The sequence below is a fragment of the Panthera onca genome, chromosome D2 (genome assembly GCF_046562875.1).
Source record: "Panthera onca isolate mPanOnc1 chromosome D2, mPanOnc1 haplotype 2, whole genome shotgun sequence".
NCBI lineage: Eukaryota > Metazoa > Chordata > Mammalia > Carnivora > Felidae > Panthera > Panthera onca.
In genome coordinates, this window is record NC_138349.1 from 56,526,088 (window position 1) to 56,533,509 (window position 7,422).

Consider the following 7,422-nt stretch of genomic DNA (forward strand, 5'->3'; position numbering starts at 1 on the left):
GGAGCAGTTTCTGGAAGGGTGAGTGCTGGCGGCCGCCCCAGAAGGCCTGACCCGAGCCCCTGGAGAGATGCCAAGGCTGGGAAGGGCAGCCTGGGACACCACGTGACTCGGGCCCAGGAGCAGCCAGACCGTGCTGCGTCCAGACCTGTGTCTCAGGGCCCGGTGGGCCGGACCCCGCCCTCAGAGAATGGCCAAAACCCAGCTGCTTTAGGTCTGAGCAAGAGCACCCAGTGAGCTCCTGCTGTTTACCAGCACCGGGCAGGCATGTGTGTGTTTCTCATTTACCATTAGCAATCAATCCCCCCCCCACCGCCTTGGCACCCACCGAGCAGGTGAGGAGACAGCGTCAGTGAGGGGTTAGCAAGGGCCCAGAGAGGAACAGAGCCGGGGATTGAACTGGGAGGCCGCCCCGGGCAGGAGAAACGACGGCTGTCTCTAGCTCACACGCGGCTTTTCGCATCACAGTCCTGTGAAGAGGCCTCTCTGAGCCTCACTCTCCTCATCTGGGAAACGGGTGCTCCCGCTGCCTTCCTTCCCTGATGTCGGAGGGGTTAGCCACGGATGATGCAGGGAAGCAGCCCTCGGTGAGGAGCGCTGCACCCGTTTCACACGCCCGAGAGCTTCCTCTCCCATCCGCGGACACCTGCCTTGTGTGAGCACGGCCCTAATGCTTCCGCAAGAACCTCCCGGCTCTCGGCACACACGCCTGTCACGCATCGCTGGAGCACATCTGGATGCTGGTGGGAGATCGACTCCCACGGGGAATGAGAAGACCGACAGAGACCCCCACCACCGCCCCCCCACCCCCGCCATTTGCTCACCGCACGCTCACCGGTTCAGGCATCTCTGAAACTCTGTCGCAGGCTCTGGAGGTCAACAGATGACTCAGGATGGTGAGGCCCTCAAGGCCTTGGCTTGGGGCCAGCTGGGGCTTATGATGCACCGTGTGTGTGCATCCAAATTCTTACAGCCATGGGACCCGGGCACCCTCTTTCCTGTAGACTGGAAGCACTTAAATTAGGGTGTCTTCGAGGTGGCCCTTGCGGGACTGCCACCTCGCACGGCCCCAGTGGGCATCATTCGTGATGCACGCTAGCTAACTGGCACCAGTTACACAGAGGACATCGCGAACGGGCTCCTGAAATTGTGCAAGGGACGGCCCTGGGTCTCTGGACCACACGAGAGAGTCAGTCACTTGGGCGTTTTTGGAATACGGGTTCCCAGGCCCGCTGGAGCCCCAGTAAGCCAGACTGGAAGCAGAGCCCACACCCCTGCACCTTGAAGGGCCTCTGTTCTCCCCTGTGCAGCACCCAGAGCGGCCTTCTAAATCCCAAGTCACTCATCTGCCCAAGTCCTGCGGCGGTTCTCCAATGCACTTCAACACGAGTCCTTATAATGGTCTTTAAGCCTGATGTTTTCCTCCTTCCATTACTGCTGTTTCGTGCTACCCGCTCCTTCACTGCACTCCGGGCACACTGGCTTCTGCTGTTCCTCTAATACTCCAGGCTGCTCGTGCCTCAGGGCCTTTGCATCTCACCAGGGAAGTCTGCCTCCCAAGGACTGACAAGTAGTTGGACATCCTCCTCACTGTGGTCCTCCCATCCCTCACAAGCCACGAGGTACCGTGGCTGGGACTCTTCCCAAGTGGAGTGGCCGGTAGCTGGTACGCACAGGCCGCGTGGGCAGTCCCCTAGCACCCCCCACACCAGCCTGCCACTGTGCCTAAAGTCCCGCCGCTATGAGACCACTGCTTATGTTTAGGCTCTCCCTGTGATCGATCTTATTCCGGCCCCTGTCAGGATGGCAAAGGGGGTTCCCTAGAGAACCTCCCTGAGAGGTTGCCCGGGCCCTTGCCGCTCAAAGCGTAGTCCTTGAGCGGGCAGCATCGACAGCACCTGGGGACGTGTCGGAACTGCAGAGGCCTGGTCCCTCCCCAGAACTTCTGAGTCCGAATCGCATTTTAACGAGACGCTCACGTGGTCTGCGGGCCCCCTGAAGTTTGAGAGCCTGGCTTTCGCCGGCTGAGGCCCAGTCTCGCCACGTCAAAGTCCCTGTGGCAGGCAGCGCCCAAGTGTAATTTTCAGAAGCTAAACACATGTGTCTTACGATAGCATGAACACGTGCCAAAGATTTCATTCAATTTTATTAACTGATGAGGGAATCGTAAGATGATAAAGCTGATTCCCAGAGCACTTGAGGGACTGGAGTTTATGTAGCTCTTTACGGAAGGAACAGCTGGGGCAAGAAATGGTCACCCGGGGCCGACGTTCCTTCCTGCTGTAAAACGAATCCACAAGTTCACTGGTAACTTCTTAGGAGCCTGTGCCCTTCGCTAACGGCAACTAACAAACCACCGTGGTACATTCACGTGGGCAAGCCTGTTGAACAGCACTTCGAGCGTGCACTTTCTGTCTTGGCCTCGTCTCTAGGTTTGGTAACATTTCCTAATCACAGATTCCCCTGGGAGGGTGTGACTGTTCCCCGGCCCAAGCAGATCACCAGCTCTGTGTTTCCGTTAAAGGATCCAAACCTTGAGGGAAAGGAAAACCAGCACTGCAAGAAAAGGAACAGAGTAAAAAAAACAAACAAAGAAACAACACCAAAAAAAAAAAAAACAAAAAAAACCAAAAAGCAAAGGGGGTGAAAAAAGCAAAATAAAAATGTACACTAACAGCTTACCACGTGTCTGTGACTCTGCCAAGTGCTTTCCATTTCTTTTCCCCCTTAGTCCCCACAACGACGTAGGAGATCGCTACTTTTTGTGTTTCCGTTTTCTAGATGAAGACACTGAGGACTGGAGGAGCCCGGGATCCTGGCCAAGGTCAGACAGAATAACTGGCATTCAAACCCAAGCCTTTCGAACACGGTCGATGTTTCTTAGAATTGTCGTCCAGAGCCCAGGAAATGGTTTACAAAAGCGCCCCCCATCCCAACCTGGAGGAGGCCCCTGGGCGGCCTCCACAAAGCTGCCCCCCTTCCCCAAGAAGCTTCAACACCTTTGCCAAACATGTGTTCTTCCTGACACTGTGGAACTTGACCTGAACCCCGCTTTGAGCCAGAAGCCTGCACGGCCACCGCCCAGGGTGAAGGAGCCCACCCCGCCCCTCTTCCAGAAGACTTCTTCCAGAAGAGACTTCTCTTCCAGAGAGAGACTTCTTCTCTCCCCAGAAGAGACTTACCTTCCAGAAGGTAAGAAGAGACTTACCTTCTCCAGAGGAGAAGGTAACTGTCAGAGTAAGAAAGTTCTTCTGGTCCAAACCTCTCTCATTTTGTTTTTATTCATTTATTTTTGAGAGAGGCAGAGAGAAAGAGAGAATCCCAAGCAGGCTCCGGGCTGTCAGCACAGAACCCTGTGCTGGGCTCGATCTCACCAACCGTGAGATTGTGACCTGAGCCGAAATCAAGAGCCGGACGTTTAACCCACTAGCCACCCACGTGCCCCAACCACTCCCATTATCTAGATGGGAACACCGAGTTCCAGAGGGAGTGTTCCAAAGGGCACGTGGAGAGGCTTGCCCAAGACTGAGCAGGGAGCTGGGGGCAGAGCCCTAACAAATGCACAGGCTTCCTGGCTCCTGCCTTGGGTTCTTTCTGGGGCCCTCCCTGGGGCCTGCGGTTGGGGGAGCTTGTCTGCTTCGCACTCCCCGCCTCTCCTCCAGGGCTATGCCGCTGTAGCCGAGCTGTAGGAGTGAGTCAGCCATTAGAGCCTTCACTCGTCATTTATAAATGCAGATAACAACTCGGACCTCCTTCCTTAGGGAGAGCTCACTAATCAGCATTTGAAAGCATTCTGAAGGAAGCGCTCCTCAGAGGCTGATGGGAGAAGGAGGGGCACGTCCCCGGCTCCCAGAAAGGGCCCCCACCTCGGTCTAGACCCCAGCCTCTCTGCAGCTCCCCTGGCCTCGTCCTTCAAGGGCATAGTCCCTCCTCCCCTAACCCCTCCACTACCACCAAATAGATGCTGGAAACCCCAGCAGCGTGCTGGGGTCTGCTTCCCAGGGACCGTATTGCCACCAGGCTGAGACCCCTACCCCTTCCCTGTGGATTTGAACCTTTTCAAAATGATGGCTGTGCCGTCGGCCTTCCTTGCCCTAAAGGCCAAGTGCATTTTCGTTTCCAGGCTGGGAAAGAGAGACTGGGTCTCCCATCAGAGATGCTTGGCTTTCCCACCGCCCAGGATTTCCCACAGGGCACCCTGTAGCTTCATGCCAACCTCTCCTCAGGCTCCTATCAACTCTCTCAGGCAGCTCAAAACACACCTCCAATCCGGCTGAGAGGAGAAGGAGTTCGTGTGAGGGGCCGGCCTGGGCCTGTGCATTCCATCCGTACCCACCCAAGGCCTGTGACCAGGACACTAAACCTCCAAGGACTGGGGCGCCCGGGTGGCTCGGTCAGTTGAGCATCTGACTCTTGATTTGGGCTCAGGTCATGATCCCAAGGTCGTGGGATCGAGCCCCGCATTGGGCTCTGTGCTGAGAGTGGAGCCTGCTTCATTCTCCCCCTCTCTCTCTACCCGCCCCCCACCATCTCCCTCTGTCCCTTTCCCCCACTTATATGCTCTCTCTGTCTAAAATAAATTTGAAAAATAGAGAAAATAAACTTCCAAGGAGAAAGGCGGTCCTTCGGGCATGATATTGTCTCCTTTGACCTCCCTCACTGCCCCCCACCCCAGAAAGCTTGATCCTAAGAAGATCCCCCTCTACCTCCTCCCCTGCTCCCTTGAGACCCTTCTCCAAGCAGGTGTCCACATTGATTCTTCAGTACAGAAAGCTCTTCTCCTGTCAAGGACCTTCTCAGTCTCCCTGCCCTCATGCCACCTCCTGGTACCCAGCTCTTCAGGTGGAAATCTGTTTCCAGGACAGTGGGGCTTTCCGTGAAAAGATTCCTTGCATTACAGCTGATGGGGGTGGGTCGGGATGGGGAGCAGCCCCCTTGAGGATGAGGGGCCAGGCCAAGAGCTTGGCCAGAATGGGCAGAGAAGGAAGCCCCGAAGGGCAGACCCCCTCCAGATGGACAGAGATCGCTTCTGTGCCCTGGATGATTACACCCATAGTTTCTCAGATGCTGTCAGAGGGCCAAGACCCTCGAGGCTGGGGTGGGGGTGGCAGGGCCAATGCCCAAGGAGTCCAGAAGAGGGTTCTTTCTCTTTTAGCCACTGTCCAGCTGTGCAGTGTGGGGTAAGGCATCGACTAATGCAGTGGCTTCACGTGCAAAATAGGAGCAGTGGTGCCTTGATTAAAGGGCTCTGGATCCGAGGTTCAGGATTGGGAAGTACCCCAGCCCTGCGGTCAGGTGAACCTGGGAGAAAGGCATGATGTAAACCAGAACGTTGAGGTGCCTCGGGTTTCCTGGGAGCCCCTTTGGGATAAGGAGGGGAGTGAAAGGGGGCACTTTTTTTTTTTTTTTTTTTAAATCCGCATGGAAAGATCTTTACCCAGTCTAACTGTTTGGGGATAAGGAAGGGCACCGTATTATGGGCACCTGACTTCTAATCCCACAGCAGCCTTGACAAGAGGATCATAAATCTCATTGTGCAGATGGGGAAGAGGAGGTTAGAGGGCTTAAATGACTTACCCTGGGTCACACGGGTAATAAATGGTGGAGGAAGAATTCACACGCAGGTCTGTCTATCCACGGCATTGCCCTCCCTGCCCTTCAGAGGCTGGACCCACTGAGATCATTGTGGGTGGTGCTTGGGCGTGTTCGTGTACTTAGGCATCGTGCAAAGGTGGAAGAAGGAAGTCTGTGGAACAGGAGGCAGAAGGAAGAAAAAAGAGGCTTGGTGATCCAGAACCATTCAAATAAAAAAGATGGGGAGTGTGCGAACTTGGCCACAAGCCTAAGTGAATGCCCTAGAACGATGTGGCTGCTGAGGAAAAGTGAAAGGCAGGGAAAGGGGAAAGAAGGGGGGCGGGAGTGAAAAAGTGGGCTTTGAGTCAAAGCCTAGTGCCCAAATTAAGTCAGCTCCTATTTACTGAGCACCTGCTATGTTCCAGGCACGGTTGTAAGTGCTTGACTGTATGGTGGGTACTGTTATTCTCCCTATTTTGTAGGATAGGGGAAACTGAGGCACAGAGAGGTTACATAACTTTCCCCGAAGCCACACCTACAGTGAATGGCAATGCCAGGCTATGCAGATGTTACAGCGGTGCCCTGACCTCCACGTTGATCAAGGCGGCTTGATAGGACCTGTCACAGTCACAGGGGCTCTAAGAACGGTGAGCACGTCCCTTGGAAGGTGGACTCAAGACGGTAATGATATGAGTAAGATTTATGGAGCACTTATATGTGCCAGGCACTATTCCAAGTGCGTCACATAGAGTAACTCCATTCATCTTCAACGTGGCTTTAGGAGATAAGTACTATTATTTGTCCCATTTAACAGATAAGCCTGAGGCAAGCCACAGGAAGAAAAAAGCCCAAAGAAAATCAGACGTTAAGCCTGCGGCAGGGCGGCCTCGAGAGAGTGCTCTCCATCCCCCCTTTTCTCTGAGGGCCATCTATCCCGGGCAAAGAGAGGGTGATTTGAGGATCCAGACACCTGCCCCAGGGCGGGGTTAGACCCAGTGGCCTCTAAGGCCTTCCAGCCCTGAGACTCGGACAGCCACTCAGGGCAGAGGAGGAGCTGGAGGGAGGCTAGGAAGGAGCTGGATTCCAACCCTTTCCTCAAAACCCCGGATATAGACCCCACCCCACCCCACCCCACCCCACCCCACCCCCAATACAGGAAGGAATGGGCCATTCACTCTCATCTGCCTGGAAACCAGGATCTTCCTTCATGTGACAAAAGTCCATGGCGGTGACTACTGGGGGATGATGAGGGCTTGGATAACTGGAGGGCGCTCCCATCCTGCTCAAGGGACCATTTGTTGGACACCTACTATGTGCTGGGCAGAAACTTTGACATCTCATGTACTCCCCTCGAAACCATTTCACAAACGCAGAAACGGAGACTAGGGTGCGATCTTAGAAACTTGCCCCAGGGGGAAAGCGGTGAACGCCTGGGCTCCCTGATTCCAAAGTCAGTGGCCATCTAGGAGACACATTGTCCCCACTCTTCTCGCAGAGCTCAGAGCTGATGGCGAGCCCCCACCTCCCTCCTTTGGCGCTCCTGTGTACTCACAGCTGCCTCTCATCCCCTACTCAGCGGGGCCCCAAGGTCCTGGACACTAGGGTGGGTGACTAGGGGTCAGGCTGGGGTGGGATAAAGAGGAGGTGGGGGGACGGGGGCCGGGATGCGTGGCACTGGAGAGAGGTACAGAGTTAGTGGACGTCGCTGCCAGAGCTGCGGTAGGCTGTGGGGAGTGTCCCCTACTTTGGAGGGGCGTTGGGTCCCTGCGGAGACGGCCTCGTCCACGAGACGGGCCGGCGCAGAGTGGGCAGGGGGCGCTGCGGCGGGCCCAGGCGTGCGGGTTGCCATGG

General features: G+C 55.6%; 1 long non-coding RNA gene across 2 annotated transcripts; it reads right to left on the reverse strand.

Annotated features, from left to right (window-relative positions):
• Positions 1–2,126: 2,126 nt before the first annotated feature.
• Positions 2,127–7,396, reverse strand: LOC132685334 (uncharacterized). 2 transcript variants are annotated; one of them, XR_009613056.3, is made up of 4 exons: positions 7,316–7,396; positions 5,575–5,743; positions 2,680–2,812; positions 2,127–2,553 (listed from the first exon to the last, which is right to left on the reverse strand). It is a non-coding gene; the product is annotated as an uncharacterized LOC132685334 (long non-coding RNA). The 2 variants fall into 2 exon arrangements; XR_009613055.3 differs by having other exon boundaries at positions 7,124–7,345.
• Between the last annotated feature and the right edge of the window lie 26 nt (positions 7,397–7,422).